The sequence below is a fragment of the Lygodium microphyllum genome, chromosome 25 (genome assembly GCF_053477565.2).
Source record: "Lygodium microphyllum isolate KBCC chromosome 25, Lygodium_microphyllum_v1.1.10, whole genome shotgun sequence".
NCBI classification, from domain to species: Eukaryota; Viridiplantae; Streptophyta; class Polypodiopsida; order Schizaeales; family Lygodiaceae; genus Lygodium; species Lygodium microphyllum.
In genome coordinates this window covers 11,101,554-11,114,180 of record NC_141159.1, presented here as the reverse complement: position 1 = coordinate 11,114,180, position 12,627 = coordinate 11,101,554, and positions in this window count along the sequence as shown.

Below are 12,627 nucleotides of genomic sequence, written 5' to 3'. Positions count from 1 at the left end.
TTTGTGGAGCACTCACATAAGGCATGGGGAGAGATTGCACCCAATTGGTCTCTTGTTCATGTCGTGCAAGCCTTCTACATTGATTTGTGTGCAAAAAGTAGAGTTCTTTTATTCTTGGGGACCTTCTGACGCTCACTACGCGCGCATACGGCGATCGATCTGTACACCAGTGGTATCAGAGCGAAGCTGAGATCGAGAGATTCCAATCGCTTACCATCTTACGCGAAGGCGGAGCTCCTAGAACGAACGAGCTCTACAGTCAGTTTCGTCGCGAACGGTCAATACCAGTGTGTTCTTGGCGGTCAAGAACCCCCTTTTGCACTCTCTGATTGCTCGCGAAGGACCAGCCTGTGTAGGCGGAGGACCACATAGATATCTCCTTCCTTCTTCAAGTCATCTTCAAATAGTAAGCTCCATATCCAAAAAGCTTTAAAGTTTTAATTCAAAGCTTAGTAAGCTTAGTAATAAGCTTATAAAAAAAGCTTATTCAACGAATCTGACGAACGGCGGCAACGGCATCTTCTGGGCGGCATCAAACGGCTGAGGACATATTCATATCCTAAAAATCCACGCTTGATCAAGACACCTTAAGCTTCTAAGTCTTCCAAGTCCTCCAAGTTTTCCTAATTCTGCAAGTCACAAAGGTCCATTAAAAAACTTACTCCAACAACTCTCATAGGGGCAGGGCAGTTCACACGCAGAAGCACAGAATCACTGTATTATTCTCTGGTAGACCTTGTTCACACTTGCAGACTTGCTGAACCAGTTTCAACAAACACAAAAGGTCGTACACAGGTCATACGAAGATTATACGATGTTTCTACATGACGGTTGTGACAACGAATACCACATACGCAAAGGAGAAAGACCATAAAAGCCAAACAAAATATACAAGCCTTGTATACCCGCCTTTGAGCTACACTCATCCCACTAATAAGATTTCGAGAGTGTGAGGTCTTTTGGATTTTATAGGATGACTGAACAAAACATGGACGATTTTATGGCTAAAGGTGATTTACTCGAACCAACAATGGAGCAAAAGTTGGATTTGATTATGATGCAGCTTGAAGAAGAACGAAGAGCTCGACAAGCTTTGCAAGTTCAATTAGCTAATTTGCAACGATCTACCACTGACCAAGATGGACCGCAACCCGAAGATCTTATATGACGTACCATCGATGCGACACTTGAAGCCCAATCCATTCGCAAAGAAACAAAGATGAGTAAAAGAAACTTCAAATTTCGTACTTTCAATGGATAACGAGACGGAAAGACTGTACTTGCTTTTATCAGTCAATTTGATGATTACTTCCATGAAGAAACATATGCTGAGAAAGACAAAATTAAATGTGTCACTAACCATTTAGTTGATCGAGCATCCTTATGGTGGACTGTGGTCCGCAAGAGTATTGATTGTCCCACTACATGGGAGACTTTCCAAAAGAAGTTTTTGCAGAATTTCCTTCCTCCTCAGTTCCATGAAAAAGCCATCAAGCAATGGGATCTTCTACAGCAAAGAGATCGCGAACCTATTTCCCAATACACTGAACATTTTTGGAATGCTCTACTGCAACTACGCATGCTCGAAGATGTGCCTGAAGCAACTCATAAACGCAAAAATATGTCCGGCCTACTTGGACATTTCTATGCCGAAGTCAATATGTTCAAGCCAACAACCCTTGAAGATGCAATTTCCTTGGCTCATGACACTGAAGACAAGATTCGTGGAAGAGACAAGCGATCACAACAATTTCTAACTAATGGTAACTATGGTTCCAAACAATTCAATTCAAATTTTCAAAGATTCAATCAAAGTCATTTTCTTCCATCTTCATTCCGTAAATCTTGGACACGACCACCTGCCTTGCCATCAAATACCAATCCAAACCCTAAGCCATCCCCACAGTCAAATCCCAATATTCCTAAACTTCATGCCATTACCAATAATGTATCTAAAGCCAAACCCATAGTTTTTTACAAATGCCATCAACCTGGACATTTAGCAGCCAACTGCCAAACCAAAAAGCTACCTGTCCAGATCAATTATCTTGGCGCAATAGAAGAAGAAGAACGTGAGAAACTGCTTGACTTTACGGAAGATGATGATGACATTGGTACTACTTCGGATACTTTGCCAGGTATGCCAACTCCACATTCTTTGTTAACAATGAAATGTTTTGTGCATGGTAAAGAAAAGACTATTTTACATGATGATGGGAGCACACATGACTTTATTTCTGCAAGGTTAGTCAAAGAATTGAATTTACAAACTGTTTCTACACATTATCGCATTAAAGCTGCATTCCTAGGCACAAGATATAATGGAACACAAGAGGTGCATAATTTAGAAATTAAAATTGGTGAATATACTGCACGAAGAAATTTCCTAGTTGTACCTTTGCAGTCTAGTGACATTATCTTAGGAATGCCTTGGCGTCATCAGTATAATCCTGATATAGATTATTCTACACATTCAATTAAAATTTATTTTCAAGAAAAACAAATCACATTGCATGGTATGCACGCTTCTAATAATTTTTCACTGCTTACTCATACTCAAGTTAAACGTGCATTACGTAAAAGTAGCAAATCTTATTTAATATGGGTGAATGAAATTCAAGCTAAAGAAAAACAAATGCATCCTAGGCATACACAATTTCTTGCCCAATTTCAAGATTGTTTTACTGCTGAGGGGATATGATGCCAGGAGGCATATTCCACGGTGGATTCCATGCCACAGTGGATTCCGTGAGATTTTGCCGTGGATTCCGTAAAATTTTATTACCGGGGCTCATACACAAAGTGGATTCTTTGTGCGAGAAGTCAATGGGGACGCCTATCCTTTTCGGGCGTTTTGTTAATTTTATGTGTACATGGGTGATTCCATAGCGGGTGATTCCGTCAAATACATATTTAAATTAATAAATGTTTATGATTTTAGAGTGCGCACTTGTGATAAATTAAGGTTAGGATTGATTTCTAACCAATTTATTTATGTAGCTGAAGACTGCTAGGTATTCACTTTTTTCGGTTTAATTGTATTATTTTTCTAACAATTGTGAATGCTTCAGTTGATGTGTAGAGTAAGCAGCGGTGGCAGTGAAAAGCATTGGAGGATAGCGTTTATTCAAGTTATCGTCAATATTTTGATGGGTGCGTATCTTAGGCATGGCGCCTATATTTTGTCGCGCTTATTTATCAAAGTGTTTGATATTTATTTATTATTTTTGTATGTGCATGGGCGCACGATTTAAATATTTGTATTGGACATTGTATTTGGGTACCGCCTGACTTCTTGGGTGCCCATTAGCTTTAATTCTTTATTGGCACAAAAGCAAACTCAAAAGCTAAAGCGTGCTATTTTGTAATTTGGGCTATTAATTGAGCTTGAAGATGAATAATATATGAAATACATGCTTTGTGGAGTGCTCACACAAGGCATGGGGGGAGATTGCACCCAATTGGTCTCTTGTTCATGTCGTGCAAGCTTTCTACATTGATTTGTGTGCAAAAAGTAGAGTTCTTTTGTTCTTGGGGACATTCTGACGCTCACTATGCGCGCATACAGCGACCGATCTGTGCACCAATCATTGTCATGCATCTCTCTATAATGGTGTGTAAGGTAAGCCTCTCCATCGTAAGATCTGGAAGAACTTGTTCTATCCTTCTATTCTTACCATTGACATGGACCTCCTTGGCCATGCCTTTCGTTTTAAATCAGGTCCATTGGAAACATGTCAAGGGATGGAAGAATATAGATCCTTTGGAATAATATGAATGAACATGTAATAAATGGAAAACCTGCAACTTTTAGTTGTCTTACCTCTACTACTTAAGTGCGTTGTTTGTTGCATCGTTAGGATTGCGATTTACTCGTCAATGATATCTATCAAGGGATCTACATAGTTTGCTAGTTACACTTCATGTTTAGTAAAATATTTTCATTATAGGAATACAAAAGATATTTAGGCTATAGTACTTTAAAACATCAAACCTTTATGGTATGGAGAAACCAAATTAATTGGCAATGAGGACCAATCTTTGCTTGGTCTTTCTTCGACAATATTAGGTGTGCACTTGCTCTTCTATTTCCTATTTTCAACAATCTCACTACTAGTATTAGTTTCCTATGAATCAATCATAGTCTCTTTATTAGGAGACAACAAAGTGCAATATACTCCTAAGGATACAACTCATTTTACTTACCATGCCTCTAGAACCTTGTGTCTCTTGTGTTTGTTTTTTCCTTGAATATTTTTGGTACAAACCTTTCTCATTGGAGGGGCATTCACCTTCTGAGTAGTTGAGGAAGATAGAGCATCTCTGATATACCTTCTCATCCCATTCTTACTCTATCTGGTAATCCTTAGACATGCACTAATCATCTTGCAGGTCCACCCAATCCTTACATTCTCTCGGTAGAGTTTCCATCTGCCCATACATAAACCTGACAAGCAAAGCCACCATTATATTTTTGAAATGGATTGGCAAGATAGCATTGTAAACATGATATAAGAGAAGGATATTGTGAATTACATCTACAAAAGTCTCCATGTTGCCAACTTTGATGAGGTCTATGACTCTATATCTTCATCTGGTTTGAAATCATGGAAGACGGTGTGAAACATTTGCTCTTTGTGTTTTCTCTTTATCTCATGTGTGTATAGGAAGAACAAATTGTGTTTCACTCAAATGTTATAATAGTCCTCCCAACTCAAGAGCAGTCTCCTTCCGCCATCTTGCAACATGGCCCAAAAGGTCTCTTGTCTCACCCAACTTCAAAATTGCGCATTTCCATCTTCTCAAATCAAAGTTATGTCATTTAGTACTAATTCTTCAGACTTACAATGCAGATAATATAAATGAATGAGAATAACTTACGTTTAGGCATGCCCATCAACATTTAATTTTTCCTTTTAGAACTCTCCATGTCCTTCAATATCCTTACACATGATTTGCATCATTTAGCTTTGATAATACCAATGTGTATAATCTCTCCTCATTTAATACACACATGGTCTTGGAGCACCACTCCAAGCATGAGACAATTCGACATTAACAAAAACATTGTTACTTCAAACCAATGTAGTTTGAGTATATATCAATGGCAAGTTTAGAGAGGTAACAACTTAATGATACCACTTTTCTCTGAGGTGAGGATCTACAACACTTAGCAAACATTAAGTTTTCTTGATGTTTATTGACATTGTAGTATGTCTCGCCCCACTTGGTTCTAAACTTAGAGAGTTGTGTCCATTTCTATTTGATTGGTCGCACTGCCATATCATACTCATCTTGCACTTGGTAGTTAAGAACGATATTATTGCACTGGAAAAAAATGTATTAGGGTGAAATGAAAAGTTAGCTTGAAGAACTACCTACCTTCTACATGAGGTGGGTAAGTGTAATCAATGGTGCCTCATACCATGTGGAAATAGGTGTTGGATTTCTATGTGCTTGCACTCATGCCTTTCCATCATCAAGTAACTTGTCAAAGATAGTTGTGTGGTCAAGCCTGCCCTAGCATCCTTGCTTCGTAAACAAGGTTTGGATACATGGACAAACCTCTTTTGTGCCAACCTATATACATTGTGCATCAAGGTTTCACCCATATATATTCATCCATGTGATGTTTAGCACACAAATGCATTCCAAGCATATGAGAAAAAGGTTCAGTACGTACCTATTTTTTTGAGATATAGCTAATAAAATCTCCCACTCTGGCACACTTGTCACTTTCACAAGGTGACAATCAATGTGTATATATTGCCTCTCGTTATTAGAAAAGGTTGTTGCAAACAATCAATTATGTTAACAATGATGTAAGCAACAAACACATTGAAAAATTTTAAGGTCCTATAGTCTAGGGCCACTCACATGTGTGTATCTCATTCATCTACGCTGTGAGCCGATGGTTACCATCCCAAACATAAAACATGCAATTTGACAAAAAGGCCCAATCGGTGCCGATAATTTCTACACCAAAGTCCTCATGCTTATTTATCCAATGGGGGCCCCACTCTTTTCTAATTGTATCATCAATGTCCTTGCACTGGTGCCTTGGAGTCTCCAATGATACTATGAATATACCCATTCTTTTAACATATCTGTTTGTTGCCAAAAAAGGCCTCAGAGACTTGCAGTACCTTGATGTGACTTGTCTTATCATAGGCATAGAAACCAAATGACATAATGGGATGGGTGGCAAAGGGGTGGATGTCCATATCTGTATAAAACAATGAAGCAATATCCACATCAACGTAAAGATGTCACCATTAGCTCTTATAAGCACTCACGATCAACATTTCCAACTAGTCTTTGATGCAAGCTTGCACAATATGTTTATCACAAGTGACTATGAGAGTAGTCTCCCTAATTGTATCCTGGGCCTTTGTAATGCGCTCCTTTTTAGTTCTTTGCATTCACTTCTTCTTGTTTTGTATATAGCCAGACCCCTATTGTGCACTAAAAAACTCAATGCTTTGATGGTTGTCACTCTCCTTGTCAGTATCACTCTCTGATACTATGAGCTTTCTCTTGCCCTTCCTCATCTACATCATCGAAGCATGTCCACCTTCTCTTGTTGTCACTCTCTCCCCACATGCAAGTTCAATGGCTACATGTAGCTCTCTCAGCAAATGTCAATGATTGCACTTGTGTTTCTCTACCCCTGGCTTATAGAAGGTGACTCTCACCTTACAATTGCATGCTGCTAGTGACAACAGCCTTCCTGCTCTAGGTCATGGAGGCAAATCAAATTCTTGGGAGACTTTTCCAATCATCGCTCTCTTTCCTGTAAACAACTATCCAAAATAAGTAAGAGGGGGAAATAAAGTGGCCATAACAAAAATCAAGAGAGGGGCTACTTATCGTTTGTTCCATTGGCCATTGCACAATTGTGTTTTCCTCGAAGTCAATCTCAATATTACCTATGCCACAGGTCTTCACACCTCTGTCATTTCAAACTCATAACTCAAAGCCTTTCGAGTTTGGTTGATCATATCTTCATAGTCACCTATAATAAGAAGGTCGTCCACATATAGGACAATCACTACAGACTTTTTACCATCCCTGTAAACATACAAGTTAGCATCTGAGGCACATCTTTTGAAGTTTAGGTTTAAAAAGAATGTGATAGTCATACGGACATCGAGCAAACACCCAAGCATGTCAAATGAATCCATCAGTAAACCGGAACACCCCCTGTGTAATAGGGAAAAGTGTACACAACACTGGCAAGACTTGACACAAATAGGTGTATACTCAGGGAGTACAAAGCCCAAATCAGCCCAAGTACATCTATGAGGACCACAGCATATCAACCATACAACATCTAAGTGAAGACCCCTGTCTCAAGTGTCTGAATGCTCAAGTAGCATAAACCCACCTGCTCTATGTCTGTCAAGCATATCAAGATTCTCCCATTGGCACAAAAGCCATAAATGTCAAGCAAGAAAGCTCGAACAAAGCATGTAAGAGTGCACCAGTAACGTGTCCAAGATCAAGCATGTGTACCATCCATACATAGCATACATAGACATAAAGTACATCTAAAGACAGAGATTCAAGTGCTACAAAGTGGATCTCAAGCTCAACCAATGATTCAAAGCAATATCAAGCTCAAAATCGATCCTCGATGATCAATACATCAAAGTACATCTCCAAAGCATGTCCTGATTCCAAGAGGCATAGGCAAACATGAATAAATAGGCTTCGGCCCACTATTGTACACCAGTGATTTACTATTCAAAACTGAGCAAATAGTTTCTCAAATCAACAAAAAATGAGTGCCATCTATTAGGCATACATCCAGTAACATTGGGCAAGCATTGCATAGGCATACGGGCATGAATCGGTATAGGAGAGAGCTCCAATGCTTCAATAAGCTTAAGTTGCAGACATAACCAGGCATGTTGTTGTACATACAGTCAATGTGGAGCTCAATCTCAATGCCCAAGGACTCTTCAAGGCTCAAAACATGCCAAAGATCATTGCTAAGAATGCCACAATGCTTAAGAGAGCAACCATGATCATCAACAAGCGAGAGATGAGCTATCCAGGGGCTACCATAAAGTGGCACAAATTACGCTGCCAGGATGGAGGGTTTTGTTGCTTCTACTGAAGCTATCCAAGGTCAAAGGGGGCTCAATCATGAGCAAATGAATGCCTAGTGCAAGCCCAAGATAGCCTACAAAGGCTTCAGGTAAGATATGGTGTGAACAAGCTCCAACGGTGGGAGCTATGGCTACCCCTGCTCTTCCAAACTATGTTGTACCCGTGAACTCAAAGAAACCCTGAAAAAAATGAAGAAATACCTCTGATGCAATGCCCTGAGGGTGCCCAAAGGGGTTGGGAAGGTACTCGAGAAGCCCGGGAGTGATGGGAGCTCAAGAGAGTCAGTTATGGCTGTCGGGAAGGAGACCCAATGAGTGTAGGGATTCAATAGGAAGCTGAAGATGCCATGAACCAAGCTCGAGTAGTCATGAATCCATGCTCTGATACCAGTTGAAAGGTGAGAAGGATTGAAGCTTGCTTGGAAGAGCTATGGTGGCGGGAGAGCAAAAGCAAGAAAGAGAGAGAGACAAAATGGGAACTCCAACAGTCACAATGTGTGACCGGACCTTCCTTTATTCAAACTGTCACTAAAAGAATAAAGAATAAAGTGATGGTGACGGGAGCTCGCCACGTGCAGTGTGCAGTGGCGGGTACTGTCAATGTAGTAATACATGGGCGGCTAGGCAGAGGCGCCTTTACCCCCAACATAATCCTCCTACTTCTCCTCTATCATTCAGTCATGCAATATACTGTTGTTGTCTTGCCAATGCTTCCCTTAATTCATGGGATCTGTTCCTTGTTAAAATAGAGTGTGATAAATATGGCTAATTGTCTGACATATATGTTTCCCATGAAAGGCACCTTGTACATCTTCAATGCCATTATCTTCCAATACCATATTAGAGAATTTGGGAATCTCCCAAGTTTCACTTTCAAATAATGATTAAAGATTTGACCAAGTGGCTAAATCTTAATCCCATATTTGAGAGTAGGACTTGTGGGGATTGCTTATGTAGTATCTAGGGAAAATTTTCACCTTCAAGCAGATAAGATTTGACCATGTATCCAAATATTAATCACATTAAGAATTCCCAAACTTTATGAAAATTTCCAAATTCCTAAATATGTGGTTTTTCACACTCCTGCAACCCCTTCCTATAATAGTTATGTCTAGGTTTGATGCCTAAATCATGAGAATTGTACTCATGGAATCGACAAGATCGCCAAAGTGTTTTGGCCTCTCAAGTCCATAACAGAAACCTAGAAAATACCATTTTGTCTAAAACAACACTATTACTGCAAATGACTTTCTGATTCGATTTATAGACATATTGAACATTTAATTTTCAAGATTGATGTATAGCCATCAAATACACATCTCATTCTCAAAACATTGTTCTCTCGAAAAACACCAATCAATTACTATCATCACATCCATTCGTGAATAAATAACTTGACAAAGATAGCATTAGTTTTCAAGAGACAAAGACACATTGGAAAAATTAGACATAAGTGACCTTGTTCAAATGATATCCTAAATATTTTCCTATTTTCAATGATCAAGGATATGAAAAGATGCAAGTGATCTCATGAGCCACATGCATCAAGTATTAGAGTAGAAAGTACTAAGTGAATGATGCAATTTGACCCCTAACAGCTTTAACATGTACCAATTCTCTCTCTCCATCCATGACTTTCTCTCTAATAATCTGATAGTGCACTTCAATGTATTTTGTCCTTGCATGATAGAGTGGGTTCTTTGTAAGCATAATGCTACTTATGTCATCACAATACATGATAACTCCACCATCTAGCTCAACCCCCATGTCACGATGCTACTTCTCTATACGCTACTTCACTACTTGATAATGCTAATGTAGGTTATTTCTTGCTTCTCCAACTTACCATGGCTAAACCAAATGAGGAAGCATATCCACTAGTAGATCTCATATCCATAATACTTCCTACTCATTCTACATCCATATATCCAAATAAAGTAGGTTTGATTTCTTCCTCATAGAACAAGCAGTCATAACTCACTATCTTCTTCACATACCTTAGCACCCTTCTAACTATATACAAGTTATATTTGCATGGCTTTTGTATGATTTGACTAACTAACACTCCTACTACGTAACTCAAATTTGCTTTTGTGATGATTGAATATATCAAACTATCAACCATCTTCCCAAACATCTAATGTCTTCAAAATGCTACTCATTATCAACCATCTTTATATTTTGATCTATTGGTGTATCAACTAGCTTATATATGCAGTCATCCCATGCTAGAATCTGATAATCATGTCACACCAAGCTCTAGGTGCTTGCTTGAATCCATACAATACCTTCTTTAGTTTGCATATATAATGTGGATATTTTGGGTGTACATACCCTTTTGCATATTCCATATACACTTAGTCTTCCAATGTATCACTCAAGGATGCATTCTTAACTATTCCATATACACTTAGTCTTCCAATGTATCACTCAAGGATGCATTCTTAACATCTGTCTAATATAAAATCTAACCACAAATCGAAGCCAAAGCAATCATTGATCTAATTGTAGTCCTTTTTGCAATTAGACTAAATGTTTCCTCATAGTCCAACTCCATACATCTAACAATACCCTTTTGCAACCATCCTTGCTTTATATCTTTTAAGTGAGCCATTTGACTTGCATTTGACTTTGTATACCTACTTGCAATCAATAGCTTTCTTCCCATAAGATAGCTCAATCAATTCCCAAGTCTTGTTCTTATTCAAATCATCCATTTTTTTATCCATTGCCTCTCTCCAATCTTTGCTTTTTCAACTACTTCATCAAAGCATGTTGACTCTAGGTATTGTATATGAGAAACCATATAACCATAATGCATTTTCATGTAACCATTGTATGTTAGTCTATCAAGTAGATACCTTACTATTTATTATCTTCTCAATTGAGGTTCACTAGACGGTGCCTCAATTGCTCTTGCAGAATTCCCCGTATTTTTCATACCTAGAGTCTTAACATGAGGTATCCCAAACTTATCACCAATTATTCATCCATTGAACTTTTACCAGCTGGCCTTTTTCCTTTTGCAATTTTAGCCCTCTTTTGTGTGGTTCTTAATCTACCACTCCATGGGCTAACACTTCCAATGCTTTTTTCATTATCTTGTAAACCAAATACTTCCTCAATGTGTTGATTTACATGATAATTTTTTACTACAACTTCCTTCACATAAATCATCATCATCACTACTCTCATAAGTATCCATATCAACTACAAACTTAGGTCTACACCATGACTCATACTCATCATTAAATCTCACATCTCTACTTATACAAACCTCTCTAGTAACAGAGGCATAGCACTTATATCCCTTCTTTTCATCATCAGGATATCCAAGAAAGATGAATTTGATAGCCTTTGGTTCCATTTTCCTTCTCAAATAATTGGGAACATGCACATAGCATACACAATTGAACCCTAAAGTATGCAATTGTAGGTTTTCTATCATACAATTTCCCATAAGGTGACCTAATGCATAACAATTGTGGGTATCATACTCATAATATGAATTGCACTACGGCCTTCCTCATCGCAATAATTCAATGGCATGTGGGTTTGATTCATGATGGCTCTAGCAACTTTAGCAATGACCTGATTCTTTCTCTCTGTATCAACATTCTATTATTGTGTATATTGACATGTAACCTGCCTTTTGATCCCATGATCTCTCAAGTGGTCAAAAAAATCTTTAGACATATATTCACCCACATTATCTTATTGACATGTAACCTACCTTTTGATCCCATAATCTCTCAAGTAGTCAAAAAACTCTTTAGACATATATTCACCCACATTATCTTATCTTAGTTATTTTATGCATGACCCAACTTGCTTTTTTGTCATTGCTTTGAATTCTGAAAACTTCTCAAATACCTTACTTTTATGCTGTAGAAAGTAAGCCAAGTCATTCGACTAAAATCATCAATGAAAGTGATGTAGAATCTACACTCCTACTCAATGACATATTCTAACATGGAGCCCATATGTTTGGATATACCATTTCCAAACTATATGTGTTGATTCTTCCTCTTCAAAAATTTTAATCTATATTATCTTTCAAATTGACATGCCTCACATACGTGCTCATAATTTACATAGCCAAAGTGCAGAAAGGCCACGTATGGTGTGTCTAGACTACATTTGCTTCAACCTTTACAAGTTTACATATCCAATTCTTCTATGTCATAGTTCTACATCCTTAACTTGTCCATGTCCTGCTTCTACATACATAGACTTTGTACAATGGGAGTGCCAACATCCAATGCAAACAATATGTCCTTTTGTCCTTTTGCAATCAATTTGCTAGGTTTTCCATTTCTAAACTCCTTAATGAAGCAACTATACTTATTAAACTTGACTTGTAAAATTTGATCAACCATACATATCCTGGTTTGACTAAAGAACAAAAGATATGTTTGTAGTAAATGTGTAAAGCATACCTTCAACAATGAAGGATGCTCGATACACACTCCACAATCCAAGGTGCACCTCCTAGATTCTCAAACCCTTTATG